The 27714-nt window shown below is 46.1% G+C and overlaps 1 protein-coding gene across 4 annotated transcripts in view; it reads left to right on the plus strand.

Annotated features, from left to right (window-relative positions):
• The window catches only part of LOC132407354 (adenylate kinase isoenzyme 1-like), a 186550-nt gene that overhangs the window by 113415 nt on the left and 45421 nt on the right, over nucleotides 1–27714 (plus strand). Inside the window, exon 1 of one of the 4 annotated variants that reach the window (XM_059993720.1) lies at nucleotides 9899–9959. The exons of 2 other annotated variants lie outside the window; for them this stretch is intronic. The gene's annotated coding sequence lies outside the window, so the exon portion shown is untranslated. Of the gene's footprint in view, nucleotides 1–9898; nucleotides 9960–20734; nucleotides 20758–27714 lie in introns of those variants that run through there. One more of the 4 variants, XM_059993721.1, reaches the window with a different exon arrangement.

Below are 27714 nucleotides of genomic sequence, written 5' to 3' on the forward strand. Positions count from 1 at the left end.
TTGTGGGTACGGTTCATTGTGGATACGACTCATTGTGGGTACATTCATTGTGGGTATATTCATTGTTGGTATATTCATTGTGGGTACGGTTCATTGTGGGTACGGTTCATTGTGGGTACGGTTCATTGTTGGTATATTCATTGTTGGTATATTCATTGTGGGTACGGTTCATTGTGGGTACGGTTTATTGTTGGTATATTCATTGTTGGTATATTCATTGTTGGTATATTCATTGTGGGTACGATTCATTGTTGGTATATTCATTGTGGGTACGGTTCATTGTTGGTATATTCATTGTGGGTTCGGTTCATTGTTGGTATATTCATTGTGGGTTCGGTTCATTGTGGGTACGGTTCATTGTGGGTTCGGTTCATTGTGGGTTCGGTTCATTCTGGGTTCGGTTCATTGTGGGTTCGGTTCATTGTGGGTTCGGTTCATTGTGGGTTCGGTTCATTGTTGGCACGATTCATTGTGGGTACATTCATTGTGGGTACATTCATTGTGGGTACATTCATTGTGGGTTCGATTCATTGTGGGTACGATTCATTGTGGGTTCGGTTCATTGTGGGTTCGGTTCATTGTGGGTTCGGTTCATTGTGGGTTCGGTTCATTGTGGGTTCGGTTCATTGTGGGTACGGTTCATTGTGGGTTCGGTTCATTGTGGGTTCGGTTCATTGTGGGTTCGGTTCATTGTGGGTTCGGTTCATTGTGGGTTCGATTCATTGTGGGTACGATTCATTGTGGGTTCGGTTCATTGTGGGTTCGGTTCATTGTGGGTTCGATTCATTGTGGGTACGGTTCATTGTGGGTACGATTCATAGTGGGTACATTCATTGCGGGTACATTCATTGCGGGTACTTTCATTGTGGGTACGATTCATTGTGGGTACGGTTCATTGTGGGTACGGTTCATTGTGGGTACAGTTCATTGTGGGTACGGTTTATTGTGGGTTCGGTTCATTGTGGGTTCGGTTCATTGTGGGTACGGTTCATTGTTGGTATATTCATTGTGGGTTCGGTTCATTGTGGGTACGGTTCATTGTGGGTACGGTTCATTGTGGGTACGGTTCATTGTGGGTACGGTTCATTGTGGGTACGGTTCATTGTGGGTACGGTTCATTGTGGGTACGGTTCATTGTGGGTACGGTTCATTGTTGGTATATTCATTGTGGGTACGGTTCATTGTTGGTATATTCATTGTGGGTTCGGTTCATTGGGTGTTCGGTTCATTGTGGGTTCGGTTCATTGTGGGTTCGGTTCATTGTGGGTTCGGTTCATTGTGGGTACGGTTCATTGTTGGTATATTCATTGTGGGTACGATTCATTGTGGGTACGGTTCATTGTTGGTATGTTCATTGTTGGTATATTCATTGTGGGTACGGTTCATTGTTGGTATATTCATTGTGGGTTCGGTTCATTGTTGGTATATTCATTGTGGGTTCGGTTCATTGTGGGTTCGATTCATTGTGGGTTCGGTTCATTGTGGGTTCGGTTCATTGTGGGTTCGGTTCATTGTGGGTACGATTCATTGTGGGTTCGGTTCATTGTGGGTTCGGTTCATTGTGGGTACGATTCATTGTGGGTACGATTCATTGTGGGTACATTCATTGTGGGTACGGTTCATTGTGGGTTCGGTTCATTGTGGGTTCGGTTCATTGTGGGTACGGTTCATTGTGGGTTCGGTTCATTGTGGGTTCGGTTCATTGTGGGTTCGGTTCATTGTGGGTTCGGTTCATTGTGGGTTCGGTTCATTGTGGGTTCGGTTCATTGTGGGTTCGGTTCATTGTGGGTACGGTTCATTGTGGGTACGGTTCATTGTGGGTACGGTTCATTGTTGGTACGATTCATTGTGGGTACGATTCATTGTGGGTTCGGTTCATTGTGGGTTCGGTTCATTGTGGGTACGGTTCATTGTGGGTACGATTCATTGTGGGTATATTCATTGTGGGTACGTTTCATTGTGGGTTCGGTTCATTGTGGGTTTGGTTCATTGTGGGTTCGGTTCATTGTGGGTTCGGTTCATTGTGGGTTCGGTTCATTGTGGGTTCGGTTCATTGTGGGTTCGGTTCATTGTGGGTTCGATTCATTGTGGGTACGGTTCATTGTGGGTTCGGTTCATTGTGGGTTCGGTTCATTGTGGGTTCGGTTCATTGTGGATTCGATTCATTGTGGGTACGATTCATTGTGGGTACGATTCATTGTGGGTACGGTTCATTGCGGGTGCGGTTCATTGTTGGTACGGTTCATTGTTGGTACGATTCATTGCGGGTACGATTCATTGTGGGTACGGTTCATTGTTGGTATGTTCATTGTTGGTATATTCATTGTGGGTACGGTTCATTGTTGGTATATTCATTGTGGGTTCGGTTCATTGTTGGTATATTCATTGTGGGTTCGGTTCATTGTGGGTTCGGTTCATTGTGGGTTCGGTTCATTGTGGGTTCGGTTCATTGTGGGTTCGGTTCATTGTGGGTTCGGTTCATTGTGGGTTCGGTTCATTGTGGGTACGGTTCATTGTTGGTACGGTTCATTGTTGGTATATTCATTGTGGGTACGATTCATTGTGGGTACGATTCATTGTTGGTATATTCATTGTGGGTACGGTTCATTGTTGGTATATTCATTGTGGGTTCGGTTCATTGTTGGTATATTCATTGTGGGTTCGGTTCATTGTGGGTTCGATTCATTGTGGGTTCAGTTCATTGTGGGTTCAGTTCATTGTGGGTTCGGTTCATTGTGGGTTCGGTTCATTGTGGGTTCGGTTCATTGTGGGTACGATTCATTGTTGGTACGGTTCATTGTGGGTACGATTCATTGTGGGTACGATTCATTGTTGGTATATTCATTGTGGGTACGGTTCATTGTTGGTATATTCATTGTGGGTTCGGTTCATTGTTGGTATATTCATTGTAGGTTCGGTTCATTGTGGGTTCGGTTCATTGTGGGTACGATTCATTGTGGGTACGGTTCATTGTTGGTATATTCATTGTGGGTACGGTTCATTGTTGGTATATTCATTGTGTGTACGATTCATTGTTGGTATATTCATTGTGGGTACGATTCATTGTGGGTTCGGTTCATTGTGGGTACGATTCATTGTGGGTACGGTTCATTGTTGGTATATTCATTGTGGGTTCGGTTCATTGTTGGTATATTCATTGTGGGTTCGGTTCATTGTGGGTTCGGTTCATTGTGGGTTCGGTTCATTGTGGGTTCGGTTCATTGTGGGTTCGGTTCATTGTGGGTTCGGTTCATTGTGGGTTCGGTTCATTGTGGGTTCGGTTCATTGTGGGTTCGGTTCATTGTGGGTACGATTCATTGTGGGTACGGTTCATTGTTGGTACGGTTCATTGTTGGTATATTCATTGTGGGTACGATTCATTGTGGGTACGATTCATTGTTGGTATATTCATTGTGGGTACGGTTCATTGTTGGTATATTCATTGTGGGTTCGGTTCATTGTTGGTATATTCATTGTGGGTTCGGTTCATTGTGGGTTCGATTCATTGTGGGTTCGGTTCATTGTGGGTTCGGTTCATTGTGGGTTCGGTTCATTGTGGGTTCGGTTCATTGTGGGTACGATTCATTGTGGGTACGGTTCATTGTTGGTACGGTTCATTGTGGGTACGATTCATTGTGGGTACGATTCATTGTTGGTATATTCATTGTGGGTACGGTTCATTGTTGGTATATTCATTGTGGGTTCGGTTCATTGTTGGTATATTCATTGTAGGTTCGGTTCATTGTGGGTTCGGTTCATTGTGGGTACGATTCATTGTGGGTACGGTTCATTGTTGGTATATTCATTGTGGGTACGGTTCATTGTTGGTATATTCATTGTGTGTACGATTCATTGTTGGTATATTCATTGTGGGTACGATTCATTGTGGGTTCGGTTCATTGTGGGTACGATTCATTGTGGGTACATTCATTGTTGGTATTTTCATTGTGGGTACGATTCATTGTGGGTTCAGTTCATTGTGGGTACGATTCATTGTGGGTACGATTCATTGTGGGTACGATTCATTGTTGGTATATTCATTGTGGGTACGGTTCATTGTGGGTTCGGTTCATTGTGGGTACGATTCATTGTTGGTATATTCATTGTGGGTACGGTTCATTGTGGGTACGATTCATTGCGGGTTCGATTCATTGTGGGTATACTCTCCTCAGTAGAACTACGGGACATTGGAGTTCTTTTAAAGTCACACAGTTCTGTGCAAAAGTCTTAGACAGTGTATATCTACAGCCTAAGACTAGTTGCACAGTACTGCATTTGTCAAGGTGAGTGGAGAGTGAGGTTGGAAATCTGATGATATCAAACAATGTTGGGAATGGCGCGAGAGGGGTGTGGGACATTTGGCACAGAAGGAAGGCCTGTACGGTGGGGGGGGGGGAAGGGGGGGGGGTTGGTGTGTGTACAGACACACCCAGCCCTGAGACTCCAGTTAAGGGATTTTGATTCCAAACAGTTGGTTTATTGATCATTACAGAATGTCTCTCTGGTGCTTCCCGCTCCCTCCCCTCTCCCTTCCTCTTTGCCCAACCATGATTCCCCTCTCCCTGCTCCTTCCCACTCTCAGTCCACAATAGAGACCCATATCAGAATCAGATTTATCATCACTCACGTATGCCATGAGATTAATTAGGCACTCGTGTGCTGAAGACTTTTGCACAATACCATAGTCATTCTGTGGATTGCCCTGTACTGCTGCCCCCCATGACATTACCCTGTGGGGGAGGGGGAGCAACATCCTGTAAAGATCAATAAAGCAATTGTTTGGAATCAATCGACTTTGCCTGGTGTCTCAGGGCTGGGTTCGTCTGCCCCCACATCACCTCACCCCGGCACTCTTTCTCTGCCACCTGTCCCAGAGCTCCACCTTCGCCATTCCCAGTGTCCTTTGCTCCCGCCAGATTTACAAACTCACTCTGCCCTCCACGTTGACAGATCCAGTTCTGTGCAAAGTCTTGGGCATCCTGGCTACATGTATGTGCCTAAGACTTCTGCTCTACTCCGCGTGCTGCTGGTCGAGAGGAAACCATTGAGCGGGCCTTCCAGAAATTACAAATGTCCTCATTTGACAAGGAGCACTTGAGCGTGTGAGAGGTTAAAAAGAAAGGGCACTAGAGAATTTACACATTACCTTCTATCATTTACTGGTCCATTTCAACTAGCCTGTTGCAAGCAATTACATCTGTGAGCTGAGTCTACACAGAAAGGATAGACTGACATCTTTATGTAGTTACAGATTTAGCTCCATCGGTCAGTTTTGGAGAGTCCAGCTTCACTGATTCAGTGGCTTCTGGACCCAAGGTTAGACAGGCATTGTGGTCAGCATGAGCAAGTTGGGCCGAAGGATTTGTTTCTGCACTTTATGGCTCCAGATCTGGCGTCTCTGCTTCCTTCGCTCTTTTATTTCACAGAGTTGTTGATGCTGGTTTGGTCTGAGAAAGGCTCAACTGATCGAGCAGCATCTGTGGGGAGGGGAGTGGAGTTGATGACTTTTCACCGGTTCTGAAACATTCCCTCTTCACGGATGCCACCCAACAGGCCGAGTGATTCCAGCGTTTTCTAGTTTTTGGTTTTTGGCGTCTGCGGATTTCCACAACAGATCTATATAGCCGTCCCTTTTAGCCCCACGAGGGACACGATCAAGCAGTGGTAGTCGCTAAAGCCGTCACGTTGAACCTGGTTATCGCTTTATACACAGTGTCCTCTTTGACTTCCTCATTAACCCATCCAAGTTCAAAGCCAAAGTAAGTTCTTTTCAAAGTACCTACAGTGTATGTTACCAGGTACACGAGAAGCTCTTGCATATGTGGAAATCCATACTATGTACCATCTTAATGCTACTGTGAATGCCTGCAAGAAAATTAATCTCAGCATAGTGTTTGGTGACACATGCGTGCCTTAATAATGAAATCTACTTTGAACGTTGAACTGAAGGTTCATTTTCGTGTGAGCATTTACAGGAGCATGCTCACGTGTTCAAAGACTTGACAGGGAATTGAAGAGGGAGACAATTCCCCAGGCCTTTCTTTCTTTAGATTCTTTGTGTCACCTCTGGTGCCCAGTTATTCCTGGATGTTGTAGTTTGCTGTGGGAGATCGCAGGAAGCTTTGTCAAAAGTTTGTTCTTTCACTTTCTCATGTGCTCAGTGTCGGATATCAGTCTCCAGACAGCCAGGCGGCTGGGAACAAAATATGCTTGTGTTCGACCAGCCTCCATTGTTCATTTACAGTTTCTCGGACGCGGGCGTGTATTTACATGGGAGCAGAGTACTCGGTGCCCATTGAAGCCGCAAGCACTCCATTACCAGAGTTGCTGGGGTGGTTTCCGTGGGGAAACACTATTCACTCGGTTATTGACATAATGTCAGGGGGCATGACTTTCCATTGAGGACGCTCTTGTCAGTAAGATCTGTGTGGAGTTTGCACGTACACCCTGTGACTGGTGAGGCTTTATTATTGTCACATGTGCCAAGACATAGTGAAAAGCTTGTCTTGCATACTGTTCACATAAATCAAATCATTACATAATGCTTTGAGAATAAGGTAACACAGCAATTCAGAGTAAAGTGTAAAAGTTACTGAAAAAGTGCAGTGCAGGAAAATGATATTCAAGTGTAAGAGCGTAACAATCAGAATTAGAATCAGGTTTAATATCACAGAGCCATCGAAAAGTACAGCACAGAAGCAGGCCCTTTGGCCCATCTAGTCCATGCTGAAACCACTTAAGCTGCCTACTCTGAATAACCTGCATTTGGACCATTGACCTCCACACCCCTCCCATCCATGTACCGACCCAAACCTCCCTTCAATGTTGAAATCGAGCTCATGGGTTCCACTTGTGCTGGCAACTTGTTCCACACCCTCATGTCCTTCTGAGTGAAACAGTTTCCCCTCGTTCCCCTTAAACTTCTCACCTTTCACCCTTGACCTATGACCTCTGGTTGTAGTTCCACCCAACCTCAGTGGAAAATGCCTGCTTGCATTTACCCTATCTATACCCCTCATAATTTGGTATACCTCTATCAAAGCTCCTCTCAATTTTCTACATTCTAAGGAATAAGGTCCTGGCCTACTCAATCTTTCCTTGTAACTCGGGTCCAATAGACATGGCAACATCCTTGTAAATTCTCTCTGCACTCTTTCAACCTTATTTACATCTGACTTCTACATAAGTGACCAAAACTACACACAATCCTCCAAGTTAGGCCTCACCAACATCTTATACAACTTCAACATAAGATCATAAACTATAGGAACAGAATTAGGCCTTTAGGCTCATCACGTACCGTCTCCTGCACTCAATACTTTGACTTATGAAGGGCAATGTGCCAAAAGTCTTCTTAAAAACCTGACCTACTGAGGACAAGTTATGGACCTGTATTCCCAGATCCCTTTGTTCTACCACATTCCTCAGTGCCCTTACAGGCATATGTCATGTAATTTGTTTTTATGCAGCAGTAGTAGTGGGCAGCTGTTGATTCCAGGGGATCGTAGGTTTGCGCCTCTGTTGGACTGTGTCCAGGTTATACTATACATTGCCTTTAATGAGTAGGTAGGTGGCAGAATCTGAGGAGGAGGTGCAGGGGATGGGGATTAGTGCAGTGGTTAATGGTCAGCACAGATTTGCTGGAACGAATGGCCTACTACTTCACAAAATGACCATGACAGTGTCCTATACCCTCAACCTGGCCGAGTGATATGTCCACTAGTAGTGGCCTAGAACACCAGCCAATCAAATCATCAAGTTTATTGTCATTTAACTATATACAGGTATGCTGAGAATATGTACACGACGCTGGAAGAACTCAGCAGGTCAGGCAGCATCTGTGAGACCCTGAAGGGTCTTGGCCCAAAACATTGGCTACTCTTTTCTCACGGATGCTGCCTGACCTGCTGAGATCTTCCAGCGTCGTGTACGTATTCTTTGATCCACAGCATTTGCAGTTGTATTTTTGTGTTTTGATACGGTTATGCTGCTTCTCCGGACCAGGGTGTAAAGCACAATAGTACACGTAACACACAATAACTTAAGAAAGTAAGAGTAAAATCAACAAATGAATTAAACATAAATAAAATATTAACCAGTGACACCTTGAATATGATTGCGGGACACTTTGAATGCGATGGCCTCCCCATTGTTGGATCCTGATGTTTTTCCAATCCAAGTGTTCTTTGGAAGTCAAGAATGAGGCGTGAAGATTTTGCTGCTTATGATCATTTTGTGGTGTTACAAGAAGAAATGTCAGGAGAATAAAGAAAGGTCCAGGCCAAAAAGTAGGTGTGGTTGTCTCATTATCAAATTCCAGTGAGAACAATCAACCTATAAATCAGCTGGATTCAAGTCATCTCACACCTGCTTCTGAAAGCAAAGAAGTTTCTAGAAAAATACAGAAGCAACTGTACCATAATTACTGGAAAATTCACTGAACAATTACATGTGTATGTATACAATACTGTGCAAAAGTCTTGGGTATATATATATATATATATATAAAATATTTAGCTGAGATGCCTGAGACTTTTGCACAGTACTGTAGTAATTTTATGTTTTGCACTGTACTGCTGCTGCAAAAAACAAAATTCATGACGTGTGAATGATGATTAACCTCATTCTGAGAAGGGTCTCTACTGTGGACTGAGAGTGGGGAAGGGGACAGGGAGAGGGGAGAGAGCAGGAAGCACCAGAGAGATATTTTGTAATAATCAAAAAACCAACTGTTTGGAATCAAATTGCCTTGTCTGGTGTCTCAGGGCTGGGTGTGTCTGCACCCCGTGCCAGACCCCCATCCCTGGCGCTCCTTCTCTGCCACTTGCTCCACACCCCTCCTACAGTACTCCACCCTCAACATTCCCAACATCTTTTGCCTCCGCTATATTTACAAACTCGCTCTCCACTGCATGTTGACAAATACAGTACTGTACAAAAGTCTTGGGGACCCTAGCAAGTATGTACATGATTGTATAAAAATACAAGCAAGCATAGGAAAGTGAAACTGCGAGGAAAATAACATTCTAATCCAACACCATCTACGAATAGTAAATGCAAGTGTGGCTGAGAAGTGAGTGATACCCCATTGATTTTCCTCCCTCAGTTAATGTCATTAAATTGCTTCACCTGGTCACAATCATCATGCGGATGTTGGAGACTACCATGAGTACATAATTGCTTTTTTCCGTCCTTACTGGCACTACAGCTCACAGAGCTTCAGACACTGACTGGTCCAATGGAAGTGCAAGCCTTTCCTTCTGAGGGTGGTTGGTGACCCTTGAGAATGATCTGAAGTCGGGAGGGTGGTGGGGATCGAACGGGTATCATACATGGCTGACCTTCAACCCCCTGGTTCTGTGTCATCAAACCTGTCACAAACTGGCTGGGACACCTGCTGCCTTCATTAATTAATGATTTATGAAGTAACGTGATAAGATTGCACCAGCCCTGCGCCTAAAGGAGTGCACACATTTTACTCACGGTCTCAAACTCATGGCTGACCCTATTCCGAGAATAGATCATCTGTATGAACAGTATGCAAGGCAAGCTTTTCCTTTACCTCAGTATCTGTGCCCATCGTCAACCAATTCCAATTATAAGTGTGTAAAGCTGGATGCATTCACCAAGGTGGAGAATTACACATTTTGATAACCTTTTGCCTTAGCTGGTTATATTTTACACTTGGCCTCCTACCATTGGCGTGGATATTGGTCGATTATTGGCACATGCCGGATACGGTGAAAAGCTTGTCTTGAATACAGATCATTACACAGCAAGATGAAGCAATAGCAGTGCAGGGTAAAGTGTAACAGCTAAAGAGAAAGTTGAGGCAGGTGAGCCGTAAAGTGCAAGATCATAATGATGTGGATTGTGAGGTCAAAAGTCCACCTTGTCATTTAAGAGGTCGATGGAAGAGTCTGAAAACAGCGGGATAATAGCTGCCCGTTGACCTGGTGGTGAGTGCTTCCCGATGGCAGAGGGGAGAAGAGACGATGCCTGGGGCGGGTGGGATCTTTGATTATACTGGCTGCTCGACTCAGACAGTGAGGAGCATAGAGGGGAGGCTGGTTTCGGAGTCCACAGCTCCCTGCAGTTCCTTGTGGTCACGTTCAGAGCAGTTGCCATGTCAAGCTGTTCAGATGAATGTTGAGGAACATTGGCCAGGGTCAACAGGGACATGTCAGATTTCCTTAGCCACTTGACAAAGTAGAGGCATTGGTGATATTTCTTGGCTGTGATACCAGCATGGTTGGATCAGGAGATGTTCATCCCCAATTAACTTGAAGCCCTCAACCTCACCACCGTAGTTGTAGTCAGAGGCTGGTGCACCACTCCGCTTAAACTCAATGACCAGCTCGTTTGTTCTGTTGACATTGAGGAAAAGGTTGTTGTTACGTTAAACTCACTGTCTCCTTGATGGAGTGGCTTTCATTGCCACTGAGCTGGTCAGTGGCGAGGGTTAAATTCCCTGAAAACCAGTTCACCCATTGGGTGTCTGAGCTACACAGACCGATGTGGCTCCAAGGCAGAGTGTTCATTGGCTACTTTGTACTGGGCAAATGGTGGTTACCCAGACTGTGATGCCTACTTTTCATAGAGTTAGTGGGGCATTGGATGCTCCTCCTGCTCCAAACAAGCCTGGTTTCTTGGTGAAGACGTTGATCCCCACGTGGTGATTCTCTGTTTCTGAAGTCCCTGGTTGAGAATGGGTACGGAGCAGGCACAGAGAGTGGTTCACAAAGGACCAGGTTTTATCAGGACCTGATGATTATACCTCAGCTTTCTGTTCCAAGAGCTTCAGCCCTTTGTTTTACATCGTTAACTAATCTCACTCAGTCGTTACTTGTGGAGAGAGTAACTGGTGTTACATAACTGTTATTCAGATTGTTTTGTGATTGAGAGAGATGCGCAAGAACTCTGACACCCTTGGGACATGGTGCAGACTTTCTGGGCAATTGAATGTTATTCCTTTGAATACCCAAATATACTTTTCTTTCACTTTATTACACTACTGTATAACATATTTAAAAAGTTTCCAGTGAAGCTGGTGAGTTTAACAGGAGCAGGAAACATTCCTCAATCTGAATCCCAGCTCTGGCTACAAAGCACCCTCACTCCCCACCCCTGGTGTTCTGGACCCCAGCGCTGGTTCCAGGGCTCGGGCTACATGTCTGCTTGTACCCTGAACCGCTGGCTCACACACCTCACACTCCAGACTAAAGTGCAAACGGTCAGCATTAATAAGCGACCAGAAGTTGGAGTACCGGGGAGACAGAGGGCAGTGTGTAATGGTCAGGGACTGTGTCATCTTCTACAGTGGTGAGAGACTGTTGTGGAAACCACCAAATCTGAACTGTGTCAGCTCTACCTCAGTGAGTCTTACAAAACAGCAACCTGGATTTTAATCTGGCACCTTTCACGCTAGTTTAGATTAGTTGTCATGTGCACCAGAATGCAATGAAATTCCTTGTTAGCTCGAGCTTGCAGATTAAACAGTGCACATGGCAATATTTAATACAACAATAAATAAAATGGTCGCAAAACAGGATGGTGCAGAAATGTGGCGGAACCTGAAATATTCAAAAGATACTGAAGTAACGAAACCAAAATAACTGGGCAGTCGAGTTTATCAATATCAGAAATGAGGTTTCTTATCACTGACATGTAGGTCTTAGATATATAAGACTATAAGACCAAAAGATATAGGAGCAGAAGTAGGCCATTCAGCCCATTGAGTCTGCTCCACCATTCCATCATGGGCTGATCCAATTCTTCCAGTCACCCCCACTCCCCTGCCTTCTCCCCATACCCTTTGATGCCCTGGCTAATCAAGAACCTATCTATCTCTGCCTTAAATACACCCAATGACTTGGCCTCCACAGCCGCTCGTGGCAACAAGTTCCACAGATTTACCACCCTCTGACTGAAGTAATTTCCCTGCATCTCTGTTCTAAATGGATGACTTTCAATCCTGAAGTCATGCCCTCTTGTCCTAGAATCCCCTACCATGGGAAATAACTTTGCCATATCTAATCTGATCAGGCCTTTTAACATTCGGAATGTTTCTATGAGATCCCCCCCCTCATTCTCCTAAACTCCAGGGAATACAGCCCAAGAGCTGCCAGATGTTCCTCATATGGTAACCCTTTCATTCCTGGAATCATTCTCGTAAATCTTCTCTGAACCCTCTCCAATGTCGGTATATTCTTTCTAAAATAAGGAACCCAAAACTGCACACGGTACTCCAAGTGTGGTCTCAGGGGTGGCTTATAGAGCCTCAACATCACATCCCTGCTCTTGTATTCTGTACCTCTAGAAATGAATGTCAACATTGCATTTGCCTTCTTCACCACTCTCTCAACCTGGAGGGTAACCTTTAGGGTATCCTGCACAAGGACTCCCAAGTCCCTTTGCATCTCTGCATTTTAAATTCTTTCTCCATCTAAATAATAGTCTGTCCGTTTATTTCTTCCACCAAAGTGCATGACCATACACTTTCCATCATTGTATTTCATTTGCGACTTCTTTGCCCATTCCCCTAAACTATCTAAGTCTCTCTGCAGGTTCTGTGTCCTCAACACTACCTGCTCCTCCACCTATCTTTGTATCATTGGCAAATTTAGCCACAAATCCATTAATCCCATAGTCCAAATCATTGACGTATATCATAAAAAGCAGCGGCCCCTGTGGAACTCCACTGGTAACCTGCAGCCAGCCAGAATAGGATCCTTTTATTCCCACTCTCTGTTTTCTGGGAACCAGCCAATGCTCCACCTATGCTAGTAACTTCCCTGTAATTCCATTAGCTCTTATCTTGCTAAGCAGCCTCCTGTGCGGCACCTTGTCAAAGGCCTTCTGAAAATCCATATACACCACATCCACTGCATCTCCTTTGTCTACCCTGCTTGTAATTTCCTCAAAGAATTGCAGTAAGTTTGTCAGGCAGGATTTTCTTTCAGGAAACTATGCTGGCTTTGGCCTATTTTGTCATGTGCCTCCAGATACTCCATAATCTCATCCCTAACAATCGATTCCAACAACTTCCCAACCACTGATGTCAGACTAACAGGTCTGTAGTTTCCTTTCTGCTGCCTCCCACCCTTCTTAAATAGCAGAGTGACATTTGCAATTTTCCAGTCGTCCGGTACAATGCCAGAATCTATCGATTCTTGAAAGTTCATCGTTAATGCCTCCACAATCTCTCCAGCTACTTCCTTCAGAACCCGAGGGTGCATTCCATCAGGTCCAGGAGATTTATCCACCCTCAGACCATTAAGCTTCCTGAGCACCTTCTCAGTTGTAATTTTCACTGCACATACTTCACTTCCCTGACACTCCTGAAAGTCTGGTATACTGCAGATGTCTTCCACTGTGAAGACTGATGCAAAATACTCATTTGGTTCCTCTGCCATCTCTGCATCTCTCATTACAATATATAGTTCAGACTTTTGTACTGAACATGAAGTAGGGATCAAGTTTGTAAATGTGGTGGGAGCAGAGGGTTTTGGGGACGGCGAGGGTGGCGTTTTGGGAACGCGGGAAGGGTGTGAAACAGCGGAACGAGTGCCAGTGGTGGGGGAGTGGCGCAGGCACAATTGAGATACCAGGCAAGGTAATTGGATTCCCCCTCCCTCATCTCTCCCTTCCCTTTTTCCCAACTATGATTTCCCTCTCCCTGTGCCCTTCCCACTCTCAGTGCATAATAGAAATTCATATCAGAATCAGGTTTATCATCACTCACATATGTCGTGAAATTTGTTTTTTTTTGTGGTAGCACTGTAGTGTAATGCATAAAGTTACTACAGTACTGTGCAAAAGTCTTAGACACCCAAGATTTTTTATATGGTTTCAGATGGTATAGCTTACACAGAGCCTTGTTCCCAACATCACAGAGGCTCTGGAATTATCTGGAGAAACAGAAGCAAGTAAGACAGCCAAAGTCTGCAGAAAACTGTGGCAAGTTGCTTGGAACATCCTACCAGCCAATTTTCAACTGTACAACTGTGTACCTAGGAGAATTGATGTAGTTTTAAGGCAAAGGGTGGTCGCATCAAATATTGAGCAAACACGAGGAAATCCGCAGATGCTGGAAATACTGATTTAGGTTTTGACTGTTATTGTTCTTTATAGAAAATTGTTTGATATTTAGAAACTTTCCCTTCCATTATTTTTGAAAGCATCTTTGTTTATAGATTTTTTTTTACCTGTGTCCAAGACTTTTTTGGGTGGCGGGATGGAGATACGTCTCTACCAAAGGACCCCTCCCTCCCTCCGCTAGCCTGCAGGTCACCCTTGGGCAAGGTGTAGCACCTGCTTAGCCCCCTGATCAGGGTCAAGTGAGGCCATGGGAGCAGGTGGTGGATGTTCGTATGATCTCAAGTCCTGGTTGTGCGACCACTGGCACCAGATAGACAATCTCTGAAGAGTATTGATAATGGCTGGGGTCACCCGTCTTGTAAAGACACTGCCCAGAAGAAGGTGATGGCAAACCGCTTCTGCAGAAAAAATGCCAAGAACAATCATGGTCATGGAAAGATCATGTCATATGACATGGCACATAATGGACTAAGATTTTTGCACAGTAGTGTATAAATTAAACAACTAGTGTAAAAAGAGGGCAAAAATAGTGAGGTAGTGTTCATGGGTTGGTTCGTTGTCCATTCAAAAATCAGATGGTAGAGAAAAAGAAGCTGTTCCTAATATGTTGAGTGTGTGTCTTCAGGCTCCTGTTCCTCCTCTCTGATGGAGAAGGAAAGAGCACATAGAGAAGGGTGGGTGGGGGGAAGAAAAGAATCAGCCATGATTGAACGACGGAGCAGACTCGCTGGGCCAAATGGCCTAATTCTGCTCCTATGTCTTATGGTCTTACGTACTGGTTAATGGGCATCCTTAATGATGGATGCTGCCATTATGAGGCATCGCCTTTTGAAGATTTCCTCTCTGGTGAAGAAGCTAAAGCCCACGAGGCAGAAGTGCAAGAACAGGGCAGCACCACCAGGAGGGTTTACTTCGGCAGTCTGACAGAGGAAGGGGAGAAAATATCTGGGCTTTCAAGGTGCTGTTCTCTTTGAAGGGCAAAGAGAAAATGAGGAATGGTCTGGGTGGCAAGGTGTTTATAGAGGTAAAGAGAAGGACCTGCATTTTTATAGCACAGTATAGAAAAGCCTCAAATTTCTTATGATATGGCATTCTAAAACCAATACAGCAGATGTCGGAAGTTTGAAATAAAACAGAAAGTGCTGGTATTAGCCAACTGGTTTGGTAGCACCAGTGAAGTGAGAAACCGTTGATATTTTCAGGTCTTTTATCAGAACTTGGACAGCTTTAATCAGCTTAATCAGTCAGGATCAGGTTTACTATCTGTGACATATGTTGTGAAACTTGTTGTTTTGTGGCAGCAGTACAGAGCAAGGTGCTGTAAATTACATAACAATTAAAAATAAACACCTGGTGCGGAACAGGAATGGTGAGTTAGTGTTCATGGATCTGGACCGTTCAGAAATCTGATGGAAGAGGGAAAGAAGCTGTTTCTGAAACACTGGGTGTGGTGTTTCAGGCTTCTGCCCCTCCACCGTGATGGCAGTGTGAAGAGGGCATGTCCTGTTGTGAGGGTCCATCGTGATGGATGACGCCCTCTTGAAGATGTCGTCCCTGGCGGGGAGGCTAGTGCCCATGATGGAGCTGGCTGAGTCTACAACCCTCTGCCTTGGAGCCTCCATACCAGGCCACGGTGCAACCTGTCAGAATGCTCTCCATGGTACATCTGTAGAAGTTTGCCAGAGCCTTCGGTGACCTTCCAAATTCACTGAAGCAGCTGTCCATTGCGTGCAGGTTTAAAACGGTCACTCTGTCAGTTAAGTAGTCTCCTCTGAGCTTGGACAGAAAACAGATCCCCTGCCCCCTGGGTTAGCTGCCGAAGTCCCTGTGGGGATCCAATGCCACCAGTCAGATAAAATCTGGAGACTGGCCTGCCCTGGGGGTGTGTGCGTGTGTGTGATTGTCAGTGCATGTCTCTATGTCTGTGTGTGCGTGTGAGAGTGTATGTCTGTGTGTGTGTGGTTTTATATTTATATTTGGATGAACAGGGCTTGTTGTTGCTGCTTATCACTTGTTGTGTGTAGCTGTCAAAACATGTGGAGACATTTACACATCCTTGGGTGTGCAGGCTGGCAACACGAACGATGCATTTCATCGTATGTTTTGATGCACATGTGATAAATAAATCTGAATCTGAAAGTCTGTGGGACCAACCTCAGTGGGAATTCAAGCATTTAAAAGAAAGATGAAATTGCTGGAATTGGAAAGACCTGAACTTCTAAATACTCCTGTGAGACTCTCATCCTTCTATCTACTCAGAAGGGCCGCTGGTTAAGCCTACTTCCCAGTGGCATTGCACACTGGAGTCAGCGTACTGCCCTGGGTTTTGCACCAGCTTATCCATGGGTTCATTGTGTGTTGGTATAGCGTTTACCATATAACAATTACAGCACGGAAACAGGCCATCTCGGCCCTTCTAGTCCGTGCCGAACGCTTACCCTCACCTAATCCCACTGACCTGTACTCAGCCCATAACCCTCCATTCCTTTCCTGTCCATATACCTATCCAATTTTACTTTAAATGACAATACCGAACCTGCCTCTACAACTTCTACTGGAAGCTCGTTCCACACAGTTACCACTCTCTGAGTAAAGAAATTCCCCCTCGTGTTACTACTAAACTTTTGCCCACTAACTCTCAACTCATGTCCTCTTGTTTGAATCTCCCCTACTTTCAATGGAAAAAGCCTATCCACGTCAACTCTATCTATCCCCCTCATAATTTTAAATACCTCTATCAAGTCCCCCTTCAACCCTCTACGCTCCAGAGAATAAAGACCTAACTTGTTCAACCTTTCTCTGTAACTTAGATGCTAAAACCCAGGTAACATTCTGGTAAATCTTCTCTGTACTCTCTCTATTTTGTTGACACCTTTCCTATAATTCAGTGACCAGAAATGGACACAATACTCCAAATTCGGCCTTACCAATGCCTTGTACAATTTTAACATTACATCCCAACTCCTATACTCAATGCTCTGATTTATAAAGGCCAACATACTAAAAGTTTTCTTCACTACCCTATCCACATGAGATTCCACCTTCAGGGAACTATGCACCATTATTCCTAGATCACTCTGTTCTACTGCATTCTTCAATGCCTTACCATTTACCATGTATGTCCTATTTGGATTAGTCCTACCAAAATGTAGCACCTCACACTTATCAGCATTAAACTCCATCTGCCATCGTTCAGCCCACTCTTCTAACTGGCTTAAATCTCTTTACAGGCTTTGAAAACCTACTTCATTACCTACTTACTAATCCAATTCACCACCCCAGCATCCAGATCATTAATGTATATGACAACCAACATTGGACCCAGAACAGATCCCTGAGGCACACCACTAGTCACCGGATTAAACTCCATCTGACACTTCTCCAGCTATATCTGTAACTGATATAGGGGCAGCTGAAGCCTGGGGAATTAAGACCCCAGTCTCGATCACCTCCGCTCAGTGGGTCAGGATTGAGAACGTTTTCAGGCAGAATTCGGAGTGTTACGATGCAACTTTGGTAGGCTAGAGGGGTAGATGGACCTTAAGCACAAGAGATTCTGAAGTTACTGGGAAATCCAGAGCACCATAAACAAAATACCAGAGGAGCTCAGTGGGTCAGGCAGCATCTATGGAGGGAAATAAATGGTTGCTGTTTTGGGCTGAGACCCTTCAGCAGGACTCGTGGAAGACCAAGGTGGAGTTGGGGATAACAGCCAGGCAGAAGAAAACAAGCGCATTGGTCCATCACTGGGTGAGGGAAAGTGATAGACTGCAGGCCAGCGATGTATAGCAAGTCAGAGTGCTTTCAAGTTTTCATAGCATGGGGTTTGGGAGGCTGGTGCGCCGAATGTCGAACCCTTGGGTGTCAAAACCACCAGTCGTTGCAAGTTAAGAGGGAACAAAGAGTGGGGGAAATGGCATCCTCTCCAACAGACTCCGTGGACTTTGTGTAGAAATTAATTTTGGAGTAAAAGGTGAAATTGCAGGAAACACCTGGAAGTTCCGTCAGCGTCTGTAGAAGGAGAAGCAGTTAATGTTTCAGCTCAGGCACCCTTCATCAGAACTGGTAGAAAAATAGAGTTTTCTGTTGCAAAGAAGCCTTCAAGAGGACCACAAACTTGTCGTAGGGTTTGGAGGCTTGTGTGCCTGAATAACCTGGAGAGCTATGTTGGTTGAGCTTTATGCTTCGGCTCTTGGTAGGGTCACCCATGGCAAACAGGTCAAAGGGTAGAGGTCAGACTAAGTTGTCCACCGACTCTCCAGGTTTGGGGGTTCAGCTCAGGGCCAACAACCCCGACTGGTAAAACGGTTGCAGAAACATCAATGAAGATTCTTTTGCATCTGTTGTGGAGAATGGGGTGACAGGGATGGACAGAAGTATTTGTGATAGGGTGAGGACAGTGCTCATTCTGAAGCATTTTGATATGAGCAGGAGGCGCTTATGGACATCTCAGATGCTGTTCTTTACCCAGAAAACAAACGTGTGGAATCAGCAGAAGTTACAGCCACCAATGCTGTAACTGTTCCTGAAGCATGTAATGGTGTACACCAAGCAGTCAAGCTTTCTGTTTACACTATACATTAAACCTTAATTAAGTGATTATATGGAGTGTAATAATGTATCCACTTGCCTTGGAGATTCGGTTGCTATGCCGCTAATTCTAATTAATCCTTTGAGTCCTTAACCTACTTCTATTTCAAATACCTCACTCACACCCTCTCCCAAAGCAAATCCTGCTCACTGATTGTCATTTAATTCTCTTTGGCTTCGAAGCTCCTAATTTAGCAGTTCCTTACATGGATTTCTTGGGTAATTTCCCATCCTCTGCCAGCCTCCTCGGGTACCCACGATAAAGTCCTCTGCTTCCCAGCCCCATGACCGATGATGAACCTTTCAACGCCCCATTACTTCAACCACCCTCAGTTCCTGCCCCTCCCTGTCTCCGTTGCCTCATTCCCGCCCACAATTCCTGCCATCCTCCTCCTGCCTTCCACCCTGGAAGCTTACTGAGGTCAAGAAGCTGAAGACACTTCGTGTGTTGCTGTTAATACCTGGCGCTTGGTCCCACCAAGTTCCAAAAGGGTGTCTGTGTGCATCACTCTAATCTGCTGACGTCCTGCCCTCACACCCAGCATACCAGGTACAGCCTCCTCCTGGAACACAGCGAGACACTGTCTCACAGCTCCAGTGGCCACAGACTCGACCTCGACCTCCGGTGCTGTCCGTGTGGAGTCTGCATGCTCTCCCTGTGACTGTGTGGACACGCTCTGGTTCCCTCCCACCTCCCCAAGATGTGCAAGTCTGTAAGTTAATAGGCCACTGTAAATTATCCCTGGTGTGGAGGTGAGTGGTAGAACCGTGGGGGAGCTGATGGGAATATTGGGGAGGGTAAAGTGGGTGTTTGATGGTCAGCACAGACTTTGTGGGCTGAATGGCCTGCTTCTGCATTCAATTACTCTGGCAGTGAGCGTTTAGAGAGCGTTTGATTGCATGCTGAATCTCCTTCAGCTACTGAGAAAGTAGATGCGTGGTCGAGCGGCAGAGTAGCGTAGCAGTTAGCGCCAGCGATCAGTAATCGGGGTTCAATTCCCGCCGCTGTCTGTAAGGAGTACTCCCCGTGACCGTGTGGGCTTCCTCTGGCTGCTCCCATGTCAAAGACGAACAGCCAGTGAGTTGGCATCGGAAGCGTGGCAACATTTGCAGGCTGCCCACAGCGCAATCCTCAGATCGTCAGTGCGAACGGCGTCTTTCGCTGTATGTTTTGATGTACAGTACTTTCATCTTTCATCTTTTTGCTGTGCTGGGCCCGGGGTGTTCCTGCTATTAGTCTGCATCACAACAGTCTAAGTGCCCCCAGGTTGCAATGACCCTGGAGCTTTGAAGAAAACCTTTCACCCAGAGGTGGGAAGGCCACTGGCCGGTGCACTTTCCACTCTCACCTTTCACCCTGTCGGTTGTTGCCGTGGTGTCACCAGTCAGGCCTTGGAATCTCATGGACCTGATCGTTAAACTGCAAACTGTTTTTAATCATAAAATTCAGCGGTACACGGTACAGTACATGTGTATGTCACTGTTCACGGTGCAGGGTAGATTATTACGTTTCCCCTCGTGGGTTTGCAGCCTGTCGCCTTGATGTCAGTTTTCCCTTCCACACTCGGGTGGGGGCTGCAGTCCCACTGCGGTGGTGGGGCAGCCCTGAGCTTTGCCCCCACCCCCTGAAGACTTTGGGTGGGTGATCGCTCGGGTGCCCCTCCGTGCTCAGCTGTGGGCCTTGGAATGTGCAACGTTTGCTCACACGCGGCTCCTAGTGCGGGAGAATCGGGCTTGCAGGCCGCATGCGGCCGCCGTGGTCAGCGGAATAACACCGCCACAGAACACGTGCTTCCCGCGTACCGCAGCACCCTTAAACCTTGGGAACGACGGCCTGGTGCAGCTGAGGAACCGTTCTCCCTGAACTTCACCGCCTGCCAGGCAAGGCTCCTCCTGCACATTAACATTCTATCCCAGCTTGCAATGAAACTGTTTGACATGCCCAGCCCCACCACAAGAGGATATATATAGACCAGGGTGATACTACAAGAAGCCACTTACGCCTGAAGCCCGGTTTGCTGCCTAGCTCTCAGCAGAAGACACGCTCACATTCAAAAACCATTCTTGGTAAGTGTCTCCTCTGTTTTGCTGCTGAATGCAAGGGCTGGTTAAATAGTCTTCCCTGCTCCTTTGGAGTTGAGTTGCTTAAAAATAAGTCTCCCTAACAGGAGAAGGACCGCAAATTCCAAGCGCTATTCACTTGTCACTTTTCATCAGCTGTAATTGGCACTCGAGGGGTAATGAAGCCTGGCTCGTGACACGTTTGAAACAGCTCTGCATCTTTGTTCCTCCCCCTGCCTGGAGAGCACAGCCAAACAGGTTGTTGTGTAATAATTATTCGTCCGTAAAAGCACTGAAGTGGTGTTCAGTGTCAGACTCGATTCCCGCAGTGCCTGGGCTCCAGTTCCACTCTGTAATGTGTCCCCGTGTGATGCCCGCAGGTGGGCAGTGCTCTGACTTGCGCAGAGTGTTGGCAGCCGGCATCAGTCGCGGGAGTAGGACATTGTCTCTGATAGGTCCCAGCTTCCACAGAGCTCTGCTTTCCATACATATAACCATATAACAATCACAGCACGGAAACAGGCCATCTTGGCCCTCCTAGTCCGTGCCGAACCCTTAATCTCACCTAGTCCCACCGACCCGCACTCAGCCCATAACCCTCCACTCCTTTCCTGTCCATATACCTATCCAATTTTACCTTAAATGACACAACTGAACTGGCCTCTACTACTTCTACAGGAAGCTCATTCCACACAGCTATCACTCTCTGAGTAAAGAAATACCCCCTCGTGTTTCCCTTAAACTTCTGCCCCCTAACTCTCAAATCATGTCCTCTAGTTTGAATCTCCCCTACTCTCAATGGAAATGGTTGCGTTGTAGGGAAATATATTCCAGACAGTGTCAGGCTGTGTCAGGAATCCTGAGAGGGAGAGGAGTTGGTCCAGGGCACTCACTGGGCCCCTCAGGTTATTTCAGATGCTTAACCATCTGCTTTTTCTGCACCAGACGTGCTCTTTTCTTGTCGCAGCGTGAGGGTGTATCAGACACTGTCTTTATCCTAATCATACTTGCCAGAGGCATTACTCCATCTGTACTGTAAGCGTTTTCAGTTTCTCTCAGGAACTTTTCTCAGTGCCCTTTGTCAGCATCTCTCTCAGTCGCCAGAAACTAACCCTCCTCTTTCAACAACCCTCCCCCTCCCCTCCACTGACTCTCCTCCTCCAACCTCCCCGTCTCCTCCAACAACCCTCCCCTCTCCTCCACTGACCCTCCTCTTCCACCCCTCCCCTCCCCTCCACTGACCCCCCTCCTCCAACAACCCCACCCCCTCCCGTATCAGATAATTCTCCTCCCGTCATTTATTTAACAAAGACTTTCTGGTAATTGGTTCTTCACTGTAATGGTAAACTCTGTTGAGCCTGCCATCCATTCAAATCGGCACGCTCTCAGAAAAAGCAATGTCAGAATGTAGAATATCCTGTTACATTGATGGAGGAAGTGCGATGCAGGCAGACAGTGAAATGCAAGGCCACGATGAGAGAAGGGAATCCAGTTTATAGAGAACTGCTCTATAATCTTGTAACAGTGGAGTAGGGGCTGTCCTTCAGCCTGACAGGACGTGCTATCAGGCGCTTGTATGTTCTGCCCGATGTAGGGGGGGGAGAGGGAGTGTGTGGGGTGTTTGATTGTGCTGGCTGCTGATGGAGTCCGTGGAGAGGAGGCTGTTTTCTGTGCTGGGCTGTGTCCCATGGCTCTCTGCAGTTTCTTGCTTTCTTGGGCAGGGCAGATGCTTTCTATGGGGCATCTACAACAATTGCTGAGGGTCCTTGGGGTACATGCCGGATCTCCTTAGTCTTCTGAGGAAGCAGGCGTGCCAGTAAGTGTTTTTGGTCATGGTGACTATGTGATTGAACCAGAACAAACTGTGTTCACTCTATACTTTGAAACGTTCTGGTGACAACAATTTGACAGGAGACCAAATAGAGTTTTTTTTTAAATTGTTGTCACCAGAACTTTTTTTTTGTCATTTATTCTCCTGAGCCCTTCTGTTCAGCACGCAGTGGGTGCCTCGTTGATCGATAATAACCACAGACTGCTGTGAGGCAGGAAGTCTGACACTGACGATGAGCCAGGATAGGTCAAGACGAAAGATGATTTCTTAGAAGATTCTAAAGATATGAGGGCTAAGAAATGAGAAGTCAACGTTTCCTCAAACTAAACACGCAGTTATTTCTTTCTGTTGTTAAATAAATAAATAAACAAACATTTATCTATCAACCAATTTATTTATTGATAGAGATATAGTGCAAGGTTGGTCCAACCAGCCTTTCAAGCCAATCCGCCCAGCAATCCCCCAATTTTTCGTGCTAGCCCAATTGTAGGAGCATACGATCACCAGACATTGGAGCAAATTAGGCCATTCGGCCCATCGAGTCTGCTCCACCATTCCATCATGGCTGATCCCAGATCCCACTCAACCCCATACACCTGCCTTCTGGCTATATCCTCCTAGGCCCTGACCAATCAGGAAGCAATCAATTTCCGCCTTAAATATCCCCATGGACTTGGCCTCCACTGCAATCCGTGGCAGAGCATTCCACAGATTCACTACTCTCTGGCTAAAAAAATTCCTCCTTACCTCTGTTCTAAAAAGTTGCCTCTTAATTTTGAGGTTGTGCCTCAAGTTTTGGATACCCCCACCACAGGAAACATCCTCTCCACATCCATCTTACCCAGTCCTTTCAACCATTGGCAGGTTTCAATGAGATACCCCCAACCCCACCTCCCCAACCTCAGATTCTTCAAAATTACAGTGAGTACAGGCCCAAAGCTGCTAAACACTCCTCGTATGTTAACCCCGTCATTCCTGGAATTATCCTCGTGAACCTTTGCTGGACTCTCTCCAGTGACAACACATCCTTTCAGAGATATGGTGCCCAAAACTGCTGACAATGCTCCAGTGTGACCTAACGAGAGTCTTAAAAAGCCTCAGCATTATCTTTTTTTTATATTCTATTTCCCTTGAAATGAATGCCAACATTGCTTTTGTCTTCTTTATCACAGACTCAGTCTGTAAATTAACCTACTGGGGGCCTTATGTGAGATCTCCTAAATCCCTCTGCATCTCTGATGTTTGAACCTCCTCCCCATCTAAATAATAGTTTGCGGTATCGTTCCTTTTACCAAAGTGTGTTACCATACATTCCCAACATTGTATTCCATCTGCTACTCTTTTGCTCATTCTTCCAATATGTCCAAGTCCTGCTGGAATCGCACTGCTTCCTCAGCACTACCTACCCCTCCATCTATCTGTTTCGGCCGCAAACTTTGCAACAAAGCCATCAATTCCATTATCCAAATCATTGACAAACAATGTAAAAAGTAGTGATCCCAATACTGACCCCTGAGGAACACCACTAGTCACTGGCAGCCAACCAGAAAAGACCCCTTTTATTCCCACTCGCTGCCCCCTGCCTGTCAGCCATTCCTCTATCCATGCCGGTATCTTTCCTGTCACGCCATAGGATCTTGTTAAGCAGCCTCATGTGTGGCACCTTATCAAATGCTTTCTGAAAATCCAAATATATTACATCCACTGCTTCTCCTTTGTCCACTCTATTTGTTACTTCCCCAAAGAACTCTAACAGACTTGTCAGGCAAGAGTACCCTTGACAGAAACCATGCTGACTTTGACATTTTATCATTAGTCTCCAAGTACCTCAAAACCTCATCCTTAATAATAGACTCCAGCACTTTCCCAAGCACTGAGGTTCGGCTAACTGGCCTAGAATTTCCTTTCTTTTGCCTTCCTCCCTTTTTATAGAGTGGAGTAACATTTGCAATTATCCAGTCCTTTGGGACCATGCCAGAATCAAATGATTCTTGAAAAATCATGGCTAATGCATCAGTTATCTCTTCATTAACCTCTCTCAGGACTCTGGTCTATCTGGTCTAAGTGATTTATCCACTTTAAGACCTTAGAGTTGGCCTAACACTTTATCCTTTGTAAGGGCAATGGCACTCACTGCTGCTCCCTGACACTCATGGACCTCTGGCACACTGCTAGTGTCTTCCACAGTGAAGGCAAATGCAAAGTACCCATTAAGTTCATTTGTCATTTCTTTCTCCCCCATTGCTGCCTCACCAACATCATTTTCCGGTGGTCCAATATCAACTCTCACTTCCCTTTTACTCTTTATATAACTGAAAAAACTTTTAGTATCCTGCTTTATATTATTGGCGTGTTTGACCTCATATCTTTTCCCTACTTATAGCTTTTTTTGTTGCCTTTTGTTGGATTATTAAAAACTTCCCAATCATCCAACTTCACACTCACTTTTGCCACCTTATATGCCCTTTCCTTGGTTTTTATGCAGTCCTTAACATCCCTTGCCCACCCCTGCCATCTGCGAGCTATTCCCAGACACTTCAGCTTCAGCCACCTCTTCTCTGCCGTCATCCCCGCCAGTATCCTCCTCCAATCCACTTGGGCAAGCTCCTCTCTCATGCCTCTGTAATTCCCTTGATTCCATTGCGATACCGATACCTGTGACTTATACTGTACTTCTCCATCTTAAATTGCAGTGTGAATTCATTCATGTTATGATCACTGCTCCCTAAGGGTTCCTTTACATTAAGCTCCCTGATGAGATCTGGGTTATTACACAACACCCAATCTAAGTTAGCCTTTCCCCGAGTAGGCTCAAGCACAAGCTGCTCTAAAAAGCCATCTCATAGGTACTCAACAAATTCCCTCTCTTGCTATTTGATGCCAACCTGATTTTCCCAATCCCCTTGCATATTGAAGTCCCCCATTACAATTGTGTCATTACCTTACATGCCTTTTCCAGCTCCCTTTGCAATCTCAACCCCACATCTTGGCTACTATTTGGAGGCCTATATATGATTCTCATAATTTTCTCGCAGTTTCTTAACTCCACCCACAGACACTCAACATTCTCTGGCCCTATGTCACCTCTTTCTAAAGATGTAATTCCAACTCTTAGCAACAGAGCCACACCACCACCTATGCCTTTCTGTCGGTCCTTTCAATACAAAGTATATCCTTTGATGTTAAGCTCCCTGTGGCCTTCTTTCAGCCACGATTCTCGCCACGGTCTGTGCATTCTGTCTGTGACCATGTGGGTTTCCTTCAGATGCTCCAGCTTTTCCCCACATTCCCAAGACCCGTGTTAGGGTTAGTTTTAGGCATGTACTGCTGATGCTGGAAGTGTGACGATACTAGCAGGCTGCCCCGGCACATCCTCAACGCAAGCTGTGCATTTCAGTGTATGCTCTGATACATGTGAGAAAAAAAATCTAATATCTTATCTTATACACACTCAGTCTCCCGCTCATAATGTATCACCAACACTGTATATCAGTGTCACCTGACAGTGGGTGGAATTTCGTTTCACAGGTCAGAAAAGTTCACTCTGACCCACGTGTAAATTGACCTGCCTCCCCTCCCCACCCCCAGCTGCAGCTCCTGACAGACACAGGCACATGGTGGCCAAGTTGGGAGAGGTGTCAGTCAGAATCCAGACCAGCTCCAGTCCGAATTTGAATCCCTGGTGCCCTGGGTTCGGACAGACCCCTCTCTCGACTTGACCGCCGCTTGATTGTGTCAGCCACAGCCCCTCGGCAGAGAGGTGGGGGGGAGAGGGAGTGGGGGGGGGGTGCCAGTGAACGTCCGTTGCTGGAATCTGTGGCAGGTGAGCGCACGGCCACCATCACAAAACCAACTGGAGCAAACTTCCTCCCCAATTCAAGCAGTGATCCGCACAGTCTGCACACAGCTACTGTCCCCACTTGGAACGGAGTCTCCATAGCTCCCTGAGTAAGGATCTCTCTCCTATTCACAACCTTTCTCTCATGGAGAGTTTTGACCCACCGACTTCCTCCAGAAGATAGTTTGAGGCTTCTTCTGACTTTGCTTCTCTGGATATGAATCCCTCTGCTCCGGGATTACATTCCTGGTCAAAACCTCAGGCAGTTTTTCCTGACCCCTCTCCAGCCTGTCTGATGAAATTCGATCAGAATGTGGGAGGTGATCATGATGGCTCCAACAGCCTCTTTCAGTGAACAGGTACATTACAAATCATAGACTGGGCAGTTTTTCCTTTTTTGCCGGGTATTATTCCCTGAATGTGGAGAATATGGTAATGATTCCCTCTTCGAGCTGGTCCTGCAAGAGGACCACAACCCTACTGTAGGGTTTGGAGGCTTGCGTGCCTCAGTGACCCGGAGAGCTACATTGCTGGAGTCAAGGCCTTGTGCTTGGTAGGGTCACCCATGCCAAACCGGTCAAACCGTAGAGGCCAGACTAAGAGTGGTCCACCAGTCCTCCAGGTTCAGGGGTTCAACTTCGGTCTAACAACCCTGACTGGTCAAACAAAATCGTTCCGGACGCGCCAATGAATGATCCTTCTCTACCTGTGTGCGACTGTGTGAACAGACAGAGACGGAGGACCCTCATTGCTGCCCTAAACTCCAGCGATGTCAGTAAGTAAGTTCCTAGCTGGCATGGTCCCGCACGAACAGATGATGATTCCCTATCAGCTGTCTGAAGGCTGCACAGCTCTGACATCTGGTGGGACATTTACCAATTCAGCTAAAGCTCCACGTGGCCTCTTGACCTTTTCGCAAACAGCTGGGCCTAGGAAGATCTAAAGATAGCTCAAGTCCCCGCTGTTGGTGAGGAAGCCGAATTGCATGGTGTCAATTGCAACGTGCTGGTTGTCAGCTCTTTCTGAAGCAGCCCTTCCCTTTGGTCTGAAGATTAATGATTAACGATAAGCTTTATTTGTAAGTTGAAACATTAAGTTTGCATATCATTTGCGACCAACGTTGTCTGAGGTGAAAGCCCACAAGTATCTGCATGTTTCCAGTGCCAACACAGCACGCTCGCAATTTACTAACCCTACATGGAGTGTGGGAGGGAACTGGAGCAGTGGGAGAAGCCCACGCAGACACAGGATAAGCTCCAAAGGGGCAGCAGCAGGAACTGAACGGGATCACTGG

This window comes from Hypanus sabinus, chromosome 18 (genome assembly GCF_030144855.1).
Source record: "Hypanus sabinus isolate sHypSab1 chromosome 18, sHypSab1.hap1, whole genome shotgun sequence".
NCBI lineage: Eukaryota > Metazoa > Chordata > Chondrichthyes > Myliobatiformes > Dasyatidae > Hypanus > Hypanus sabinus.